General features: G+C 38.8%; 1 protein-coding gene across 2 annotated transcripts in view; it reads right to left on the bottom strand.

The window, feature by feature from the left end:
* Positions 1–11,864, bottom strand: part of LOC145934080 (uncharacterized) — a 28,283-nt gene that overhangs the window by 13,133 nt on the left and 3,286 nt on the right. The window lies entirely within an intron of this gene.

Below are 11,864 nucleotides of genomic sequence, written 5' to 3'. Positions count from 1 at the left end.
GCGAGAGTGAGTGAGAGAAAATGAGGGAGAGGGAGAGAGGAAGAGAGGGAAAAGGTGACGTATAGCGAGGAGAGGAAGATCATCTGTTCCCCTCTCTCTCTCTCTCTCTCTCTCTATTTCGATAGAGGCAGAATCGTGACGAGAACGATAAAGATAGGAGAAATCCGATAACAGAAGCGACGAGGGAGAGAAAACAAAGACATCGCCATTGCCAATAAGCATCAGAGAAAAGAGATGCAAGAGAAAGATGTGGAGAGATTGGAAAGAGATGGCAAAGTGCGGAAAATAGTGGACGGAGGATGGAGATAGGTGATAACGATGTAGAGAAGATAAGGAGAGAGAAGGAATGATATAGAGGGACGTATGTCGGCTGAATGTACGCGTGCGTCTGTGTACCTGGTGTACATCGAGGAATTCTGTTCTAGAAAAGAACCGTGTCGGGTGAATTTTCGTCCTCCTGGCAGTTGATTCGACAAAATGTAAATGTCTGCCTTATAGACGTTATTACTACTCGTTACACGAACTTGTCCAATCATGATGCGAAAATGATGAAAAATTTAAATTTTTCTTCAACATGAAAAAATCTAGCTAATCTCTGATGATTTTTTTTTTTTTTTTACTGAACAGGTTTTATTATCTTGATGTTATTTTTATGTATAATAAATTATTTGTAGAAATTCGAACGACTAACTAAAACTTTTTAAATAAATAATAAGAATATTTTATAAAGAGCAATATATATGTAGTTTATAGGGTAGAAATTTATGTTTGCTTTGAACCAAAATTATCGACGAGCATTCAATCTAATTCCCTGCTGTCACAATCATTCTCGTTCTCCGATATTTGCCAGTTGTCGACAGATTTTCAATCCTGCTGAGAGGCGAACGTCACTATTGCTGTTTTTTTCTCTCAACGAGCGAAAAATAGATATAATTTCCATATAAAAGAAGACAGGTTTTTGTATTCAAGCAAGATGAATATCATTTCGTTTGTGTGTGCAAATTTGAAACTTACATGCAAATAAAAAAATAAGATAAATTATGTATATGTCACAGAATTTTTTTGCAAAATTTATTTCCCAAGAGAAAGAGATGTATCTCTTTAGACATCTTGATGAAGCTTATCTTATTAATTCGCGAAAACGGCGAAAGTAGAAGTGACAAAACCTTCTCGTCCCACATTCGTGAATTACTAATCCCGTGAACCAACACAGAGTCTACACGCGTGTGCGCGCGCACGTGCAACCGAGTGCGAATGTTGTCTATGACCCATATAACACGCCCAACCGTAACTAGGTCATGCACCCCTGTATTCCCTGAAATAATACTGGGTGTCTTGTTCGAAAAAAAAATATGCCAGCTATCGATTCAAATATTGTGCGAGAAGTACGACGCACAAAATCGCATCACGTTTGTTTAACTTGTATATCTGAGGAGCAAAACACTACGCGAATAATAAAAATAAGAGAATAGAAATAATATCACCTAATACGTATCATAAAACATTAGATTATTTAGAGTAATTAAAAAAATTTATAAGGAAAATATTAATATTGATAAGAGCAAAATTAAACATTCAGAATTGACGAAGTTCTCAAGACAGATCGATCGGAAAAACGATCGGTAAAGTTTCTTTATGAGCAACGCTGAAATTGTCATCATATATCGATCATCATCGACGTTGTAAGGATAAGGGATATCAAATCGGATATAAAAGACATATTGTTTTACGAGATTGATTTGATCAGAATCCATGGAGCGCGAGTAGGAAGCGCTTGGTTTACCGAGGACGACATCCGGTTTCCCCGCGCAAATATTTTCCTCGCGACCCTAAAAACTCCTCTGTAATGTAAATCGATCGCGAGACGAGACCAACCGCGCGTTAGGTGACGAGAAAGAGAAAAAGAGAGAGATAGAGCAAGGGAGGTCGACGTGATTTCCCGTCCTTCGCACAGTAGGCAAAGTCTGTGATTAATTAGATATCGGGTAATTCTGTTGTGTGTGGCGATTATATTAGCCGATAACGGCAACGAGATTCCGAGACATTCGCTGAAACTCTCCAAGTCTACTAAATGTGTCACCTTCAGTCGAATAAAATTAATGCAAAATCTGAAAAAATCTTATAATAGCAACAGGGCTAAAAAGATCTAGCCAATCACATATCTCTCTGCATGACTTGGAATTGAATCTCCCTTAACGAAGATAATTATCGCATTAATTTTTCTTGAAATAAAGTCAGTTTGATATTAAACGAAGAATTAGAATTTGCGATCCGTGTTCGTTTCTCTGTATTTCACTTCGCGGAAAATTCTTCGTATCTTCGTAATCATTTATAATTTACGAAATAAATCAGCTATAACGTTTGATATTTTTATTCGAGAAATGTCAATTCTAAATCCGAGAAAACCAGCCTAATAATTACTATATATGTATATACGTGGCAAATATTAGGGGACGAAAAAAGAATTAACACCTATACAATTTCTCTTATTGTTATCCGCTACTATATCATATTTACTACCGCAAGTATCGCGATATCGCTAACAGTAATGGATATTACGTCAAGTACATTCGCTGACTCGTAAATCTCCACACGATGTGGTGGATTTGCCGCTTCGTCGGTCGGTGGCACCTAATTCCGAGGTCTAACCCAATTTCCGCGGGAGGGATGACCTAGGGAGGGATGCAGGAAACAGGCAAAGGTAGGTGCACCGTTACAGGTACACGTAGGATATTCCGCAAGGGGCGGGATGTATCCGCGGAATGGGATGAAGAGAGTGAGAGGACGAGGGGCCGCCTTGCCAAGGCAGAGGGATGCCCCGTTCAGTTTTAACGATACCAGTACCAGTCCGATGCACCCCTTGTCGCCATGGAAACGACCTACTCTCCCTGGACGGACGCGCGTCGGGCACTCTCGCGCAAGAGTTAAACATTCGAATAAGGATATCCGCTCGGGCGCTCTTTGAACTCCTCGCACCCCTAACTGCCTCTTCCCTCGTCCTCGTCTCTCTCTCCGTCATCCCCGCGCCCTAGTGACTTCGACGATTATCTGGACCAACCCTGTGTTCAACGCCGGCAGCCACTTGCGGATAAATGTACCTGGTACTCGTGACTGGCTCTGCGTCGTGAAATAAAACTTACTAACTCGTCGACGCGGTCGGAAAGTTGATTGGGTGTTCGCTTTTCGCCTTTTATAGATTTCGAAATCTTTTCGCAAATCGTCTCTCTGAGCTTTTGGAATTTTAGACGCATGCAAGATTGTAGAGTACATTTTGCAAGCAACAATAAATGCGCGCGACCCATATCTGTATCGTTATATAAAATTGGTTGCTTTATCTTGCAACAGTCATTCGTAGCGCAGCTGTATGTGTCTCGGCATTGTCTGGCGAGGATTACCAAGTGTGGTACGGACATGTCGGATGTCATCACGAGACGAGACGAACGGTCTGCCATCGTTCCAATTTGCCGGTATGCGCGCGTGTTGAAATGAGTTTGAAATGAGAAAGACAAAGAGGGAAAAAAGGAGAGACCGAAGCTTAAAAGATTCTAACGAGATCGTGACGGCCGCTAAAATATACTTCGATTCACAGTTGTCCAATTAGAGCGCCACGCACTGCCAAGCAATTCTACTCATGACACGTTTACTGTATATTCGTATACTCGAGGATCGGAAAATTAGAAACATCTCCAGATTACGTTATTAAAAAAAAATCTCTTCGAAGAGAAAATGACTCACGCGTAAATTTGCGCGAAATATTTACCCATGGAAATGTTTCTCGCGAAAGAAATTGTGATTCTAATCAATTTTATTCGGGTCACCCGTTATAGCGGTCGACCTGGGTACCGACCTGGGTTGCTGAACTCCATGACCCATATGTCGGCAAATAGGTCAGAGAATAAACGACGAAGACGAACGCGACCGAAGCAGCTTTTATGGGAATTCATTTCCGGCTTTATGTAGAAAACTTTATCCTTTCTATCCGATATCGAGGATTTTTCTAATGTTAACATAATGATTTTGTATGTCGCCGGAAATTAACATATAAAATAGAAATAAAAGTTTAGTAGATCTCTCAATCGTACGAATAAAACTATTCGTGCGTCATGTCGAAATTTTATAGAATACGATTTTTCACAGGGAATTTCCTGACTTCTAATGCGATCAATAAATGCATCAATCACTTGTATTTGCAGAGGAAAAAATTGAAACGGCTCTTTTAGCTTTAGTTGTATTGTTCCGACAAGAAATGTCAAGAGATTCGAAATACAATTCGAACAAATATAGAGTAGAAACATTAGTTAGTGTTTCTTTTTGCTCGGCAACTCTCTTTATTACAAAGTAGAGACAAACATTTTCTATTGTAAATTACGTAACGCACACATATGTAATTCCATTAAAATTATGCAGATATAACATTTCTCAAGAAAATATATGTAAAACGTTACATCCTGCTAATAAATAATTATTCCTTCATTATTTGAAAGCTATAAAATAAACGCGCATTATGGAATCGCTCGCATTATTTATATTTCTAGATTTACCTATGCAATTATCAATTTAATTTCTTTTGAAAAACTAGAATATTATTACTACTATTATTATTTATTTTATACGCTGTCATGCGACTCCGCGGAGAAGTGTTGAGAAAAAAAAATCAGGGGCAGTCTAGCTTATTTTGAGTTTGGAGAAAATCTTGCGTTAGAAGCAGCTCTAACTCCTTTGAGAAGTTCTAACGTTCTTTGGCATTCAGGGCCGGAAAATGAAGCGAGCGGCTCGCTTGCACCTTCCGCGCGCGTCGACCGCTATTTATAATGAAAATATTTTCGCGACCACCACCAATCCCCGATACCGACCATCACTGCCCACATATCTATCGACGGATACACGTCTCGGCGCACTTTTAACGCGCCTACGAGCGTCGATCTCTCGCGACGTGACGTCTTTTTCTCTCCCCTTCTCTTTCTCGCCTTCCTGCCTCGTGCACGACAGCTTCTTTCGCTCTCTTTCTTTATAAACGATATTAAAAAAAAATAAAATTATACCGAGAATATTCGCCAAGAGACCACTAATTAAACGGGCTAGATCCTATTATTCTGTACGCGCGAATCTCATTGTTATTTTTAGATAACTTCAATTAAGGGTCTGGTCATCGCGCAGACGATAATAAGATGCTCGCGAAAATTATCGGTTATCGTAAAAATAAGCGAGGAATAGAGTACGTGAATATACCTTCATCGATAGGCACACAACCTTCTGACGTCTTTACTCCCCTCTTTCCTTTTTCCGTCCCTTCATATAAGATAACTATATTAACTAGATAATATTATTAACACAATCTCTTTTTTTGTTGTTCCTTACGGCGTCGTGTGTTTCACGGGTTTCCATATTTAAAATATTTTCCTCGATATTCTAGATATTTTTGGTTCGGAACCGTATTTATACTTGTTATAAAAATAAATGGCGCACGATCGCTATATCTTTATTTTCGTCAGAGAGCGGAAGGAGAATTCGATTTCGGTTCACAAGGGAACCTGCGGATTCGATCCGGCGTCCTTTATACCGAGAGAATTTCATCGAATCGTGCAATCGGACCGAATCGGGGAAAAAAATGATTGGAGAGACGATGTTATATGTGCAGCGTAAAAACGTAACTTCACGGACGGTCGCTCGGGAAGAATGCGCCGAAATTGGAAGCAGGTATACGCGAAAAAGCGCGCAGTTTCGACGGACGGTTCTCGTAGTGCGGATCAATACCGGAGCCACATGTCGCTTCATTCCCCGGCTGACAAGTTGCATTTTGCTGTCATCCCATGAGATCCAATGTTGACAGGCTCGCGTATTCAGAATCCATTAAATTTTGAATGCGAATTCGCGTGTCGCGCGAGAATTTTGCGTGTGGGATCTTTTCGAACTTTAATTAAATCAACGCTAAAGCCATAAATGATTTCAATGATTAACAAAATGATTATAAGAGAATGATTAAATCATACTTTGCAAAATTTCAGATTGAGCTAGCAACTGAAAAGCAACGATCGAATGTTAGAGATGACGAATCTGCGTGTGCACTTAATCAGCTGTTTTATATGTAAATCTGCTACGAATTGATAAGCTGACGAATATACTCGAATTGATTTCTCTTCGTAGAATTATCATGTCATTCGATGCTTAAAATTTATTAAAGAGGAGATTAAACGCTGTTTGAAATGCGACACGAATTAAAGCTGACATCTGACACTGTAACGTATCCACGCGATCTTCTGCAGAGTGCTCAATAAATTAAAAATAAATGTCTTGAAAAGACATTTAGAGAAAATCCTTCGAGAATAAAAAATTTTTCAATTCGAAAAATCATTCACGTCAGAAGTGGAAAGACCATATATAGAATTGTTATATAATGTTTTCCAATAATAATACTCCCTTTGACACATTTTTTCTGAAAGTTACACTAATTAAAAGATATAAAATGACATATATATTTTTATTAATGATATTTATATAAAGAAATAATCGCTCTCGCCAATCTCTTTACCATTGCAAATCGCTCGAAAATTGACAAATGTTGGCTTATATCTTAAAGAGAAGAATGATCACTCTCTTGGCTCGCGTTCAGATCGACGTCAAGACGATCTCTGACGCCAGCATCAATGAAAGAAGAAGCAGGCTGTACGCAGAAAGTTAAGCGGAATATCTCCAACTGTTATATCTCTCTGTAGGCTTGACCAAAAATACCAGCCGTAAATTAACGTCGAAATAATTTTCGCAATTTCTTGGCAGTGCAAGAAATACGATTCTCGCCATAATAAGCATAATCTTGATACAAAAACGGAGGTGGCCATACAATTGTCAAAATTCTTTCACGACATTTGCAAAAGCAATATTCTTTTTAACTTTTTTGTCTATTTCTGCTCATTTTTAGAGCTAACTTTTTTTCTCATCTTTTATTTGCAATTTAATATTCATTGAAATGTTTACAGCAGACGATTACGATAAATTTAAAGTTCTATAATTTCTGTTAACAAATTCAAAAGAAATTTAAAAATTGTTCGCGCCTTAATAATTAAAGAAGTATATCCACTGTGAAAATTGGCTTATATGAATTATTGAATGTCAGCAAACGTTTTTGCCAACGATCGTCGTAATTCTTAATGAGAGAACTTATCAGACTTCAGTATTCACAAAGTTTGTCCGTTAGTCGTGCTTACACTCAAGTATAATCCAAGTAGTTATACTAAGGAAAGTGAACTAGACTTCACATCTTTGCATTATTTAAATGTAATACAGCTTTTCGTATTGACCGAAACTATACAACAACACGTGAAAGCATTGAGAAAAATCGAGCAGGTGTAGACATTATGAAGATAAAGATCGTTTCATAATCATAAGAATCTAAGAAATTGTTAATAAAATTTTTTCGAGACGGATAATACAAACGCCAGCTAAAGTTCTGATATTAATTATATGTAACATCGTAGTTACAATATTTATTTAATACAAATTTTTTATCAGGAACAATAAAGCGATAAAGTAATATCGTTGTGGAAAATTCTTTAGGCATAGAGTACCTAAGAAATGAATATCTAAAGAAGAATAAAGTGCGATAAGCAAAACGATAGCGAGCGTTGCGTTAGTCTGTCATTTTCTCTCGCGATTTTATTGTTCCAAGATATGTCGATTATCTTGTAAAATATTTACAATGCATGCGGGAGAGCGTACCGCAATCATTGCTTTCCTATACTTCGAGAGTAAAGACACCGGAGGGAAACCCGTTATTTCACGAGTGCAGTAAAGTTCTTGCAAGTTCCGCAAGTGAATGACCACTAGTGTGACTCTTCATTAAGCACTGTACTGTAAGAAAATTCTCAAAGCAATTGTATAATGAATAGAATGAATGAAACGTTTTTATAAAGCCCCGAAGCGAGTTTGTCATTAATTATCATAAATTAATTGTCATAAAATATCATTTCATTGTTTGATTAAAAAATAAAGTATAATTATAATTTAAAATTCAACGGAGATGCGATTCTTCGTCCATCGAAATCTTATATTTCTTGCCGCATTACGACGAAAGTGTTAAATTTGCAAGGATCTATTGATGTGTGATATGTATATTTCTCACAACTCACAACAGCTGATTAAAAGTTTACTCTCGGTAAGCATGCACGCGATAATAAATGCAAATGCGAATCCACGTGCACGCGATATATAGTCAGTGCGCGAATCGATCTCCTTGATACCCTCTGCATGCTAACGAGATATTTGGAGAAAAACAAATTTTAGGATAGATGACGAAATGTTCCGAGAAAAGTCGCGAACGATTGGGACATTGAGTAAAATACATATATATGTAAAATATCGCTGCTCTTTTCGCTCTCAATTCCCCAGGCTAGTGACATTTCATGGATGAAATACGACCAACTATCGGCTTGGTTTTTCTACCTGTGGCATCGATATAATGAAAAGGCGATGCTATTTAACTATTTTGTTTATCGGATGATTCAGAATCCAAGTTTGAAAAACGCGAAATTTATCGGGGCGTTCTGTATTGTATAATCGTTTATATATGATCGCGAATAATATATATTTTTGCTAAATTATATATAATTGAAGGAAAATAGATAGCTCTATATAAAAATCCGGAAAACTCGAAAATAGAAGAAGCTCGAGTGCATAGAATCGAGAGAAAATATTGTAAAGCCGCTAATTATAAAACGCTCGAGATATATCTTTAATCCGGCGAATATATTTAACAATGACGTGTCAAAAGTAATATACCATAGGTCAGGCCGCTCAAAATGTCAGCGTATTTTGCCGTTTTACCATTGCGCAGGCAACTAACTGATATAATTCGACTCTCAACGAATGACTCACAATCAGAATTCGTATCCGGGAAAAGCACCAAGTCGTCTGATACGCGTTCCACGGATTACCACGTATATCGGTCCTCATAAATAATAGCCGAGCTGTATCGGCAGCAAAATTGCAAGTTAGTCGATCTTCTCGAACATATCGCCAGCATATCGAACATATCGCATTGCAACTTATGCGTAATCAAAAAACCGAACATCCGATAAAGACAACAGATACAATATCATCGGTATACGTCCGATAAGAGTTTATCTTTCTTCTAAAGCTTCCTTGACAAATTAATATTAAAATATATAAATTTTGTAAAAACTTTAAAAAATCATTATCAGTATTATTCTCTCCCTTTTTTCCAATTGTAAATTTTAATTCTAAGTTAGATATGTTGAATAAAATTCTTTTTATTAGCTATCTAGTTTTGAAATAAATTTCAGTTGGAGATACATAAGAATCAAGAGTTATTCTTTTATTCTCAGATTGTCATTCCGTACATATTTATCCATATATACTCATTACATACTTATAGTAGTGGCTGATAAATTATATTCGCCACGCGACGGAAGTTTCGCGAAAAAGCAGGGGGAAAACCGAGAAGCCCAATGATTTAAATTGCCCCCCTGCCCCGTTAGTAAAACGAGATATCCCGTGAGATATCGTAATGGCAGGCAAATCATCAGATATATCGCCGACTGGCGACCAGCAAACTTGACCTTCACCTCGGCCGAGTACCTTCGATCGAATCCGCAGGGCGGGAATTCCCTTGAAGGAAGGTTATCGGGTGCTTGCGCTCACGGGACACGCGTTCTCTCACGTGCCTATACACGCGGTGTCGGCGACTCACGATGGAGAACAGGGGGAGAGAGAGAGAGAGAGAGGAAGAGAAGCGTATAGAGAAAGACAGTAACGGGAATCTCGCGTGTGCCCCAAAAAATCGGCGCTACCCCGACCCATCGAAATCTATAATTCGTCTCTGACGCAGCCGCGCGCCCGGGGATCGATCCGACCGCGATTCGGCGAATCCCGCGTGTGAGTCATCTTACTGCCTTACTGCCTTCACCACGTTCTCTATCACTGATGACCTTGGTGAATAAAGACATTGGCCACGCGCGGATTATCGATATAATTCTTACGAACGGCGGACAAAGGGCGATAAGCGCATTCCCCCGCGTTCGTCGAAATTTCGCTAATTGTTTTTGATCGCGAGGCACGCGAATTTAGAAATACATATACTATCACGAGTCGAGTCCACATTGCTGTAATAAATTACGCGAAAGAATGCATCGGAATACGTCGATAATTGATTGACTTCGGCTGACTCGAGACGCGAGGGAAGATACGTTTTTTGATAATATTAAGTTCAAAATTGCGTCACTTTTGCCCCGATTTTTTTCTCTATTCTATATATATAGCCTTTTAGCATGATATCGCATTATTGGATCCTCAGTAATACTGTTTGCACGAAAATGTGTTTGTCACTTACACAAACTCGTGAGTCGAAAATAGAAGACGAATTACACTTGTTGACATAAACGAAGTTGTTTTAGCTGCAAGCCATAGATATTATACGAATGGCAGTGACTTGTATAAGCGTAGATATGTACTGTTAAATACCATGATGTGCCAAACAGAAATAGCATTCGTATATATATAAAATAGCGTTTCCAAAATATGTCGCGCTGAAGAATTATGAAAGAAGGAAACGTAAAATAAATAACAACTGTCACTTAAATTTATTACGTATAAGCAGGCTTCTAAACAAATCCGTTTATCCATTACGTTATTATACATTAGTTACAAAGATGCGGTCCCTTCTATATTTCCGCATACAAAAAAAAACTTTAACTTGAAAATATTTCTAGGATAAGATTTTATTAAATTTACCAATATCTCAATTATATATATTAATATTGAATTAAATAGGAATTTCCTAGCAATATTTACTCTTAAAGAATATAAGCGAGAGGATACTTTGGCGATGTAGTAGGAATCTTTCCCTGAGGAGAATCTCGTCTTCAGATATTCTCCGGAGAGGAATTTCGCGCAAAACCGTAAGTGAAATGCGATGGAAATGACACGGTGTCTGACCAAGCTCGCTTGATACTACTCGAGTAGGGTCAACGCGTGTACGACTAGCACGCACTCGCATCACTCACGGCCGGCTGACTTTACGCTGAGTCACGTCACTTCGTCGCAGTGATTATAATGCCGGACGCTCGCGGATGAATGACGGAGGATCAATTGGCGAAAATACCGAAACAGCGACGCGTTTCTAATCCGCAGCAGTCGACCGAAAGAACGGATGGCGAGATTGGTTTCGCGTGAGCGGCTAAAACTATCGATTGCTGATATGCTAAAAAAAGAAATCTCACTGCCACCGGTCACGCCACGCGGCGATAATTTGTTAGACGTGCGATATGTTATAGCGGGTATTTGTAAAACAGTCAGACGAGAAGTCGATGAGAAAGCTGGCAAGGACGAACGAAACGTTTTTCCTCTTTCAAGGATCCCGAAATCGCGCGCTCGTCTTAATTAGCAAGTCTCGTCCGAGTTAAAAAGGGTGTAGAATCATGCATATCCGCGATGCATTTCCGTTTTAACACGAAACGACGAGCGAAAGATCGTATAAATATCGCACGCATCGGGTTTGGCACGCGATATTAGCGACGTGGAAGAAAAGCCTTGTCCACGCGAGGAGAGATAAAACAACCCTACAGGACTATCAAAAATAAACCAACAGCCTTGATTCTCGCACACGCGACTTACTAGTGAGGCCGTCACACATAGAGGTTTCAAGACGATTTACGAACCTGGCGAAGGTCTACGATTTATGTCCGAGATTGTGCGTCTCGTTCGATGATGTTCGTGTACTTATACGCGTATACGACACCGATCGGCAAAGATAGAGCACCCTCTAAATTAGCGTTTAGCAGACGTCGCAAAATCGTTGTTCTTTTCATTACAAATAGAATTTTTGCGCTACATAGAAAAAAAAATCAATCCTT

This window comes from Prenolepis imparis, unplaced genomic scaffold, assembly GCF_030444845.1.
Source record: "Prenolepis imparis isolate NDT839.2.m4 unplaced genomic scaffold, iyPreImpa1.0 SCAF_3, whole genome shotgun sequence".
Lineage (NCBI taxonomy): Eukaryota > Metazoa > Arthropoda > Insecta > Hymenoptera > Formicidae > Prenolepis > Prenolepis imparis.
The sequence above is the reverse complement of the archived record's forward strand: the minus strand, read 5'-3'. Positions and strand labels throughout refer to the sequence as shown.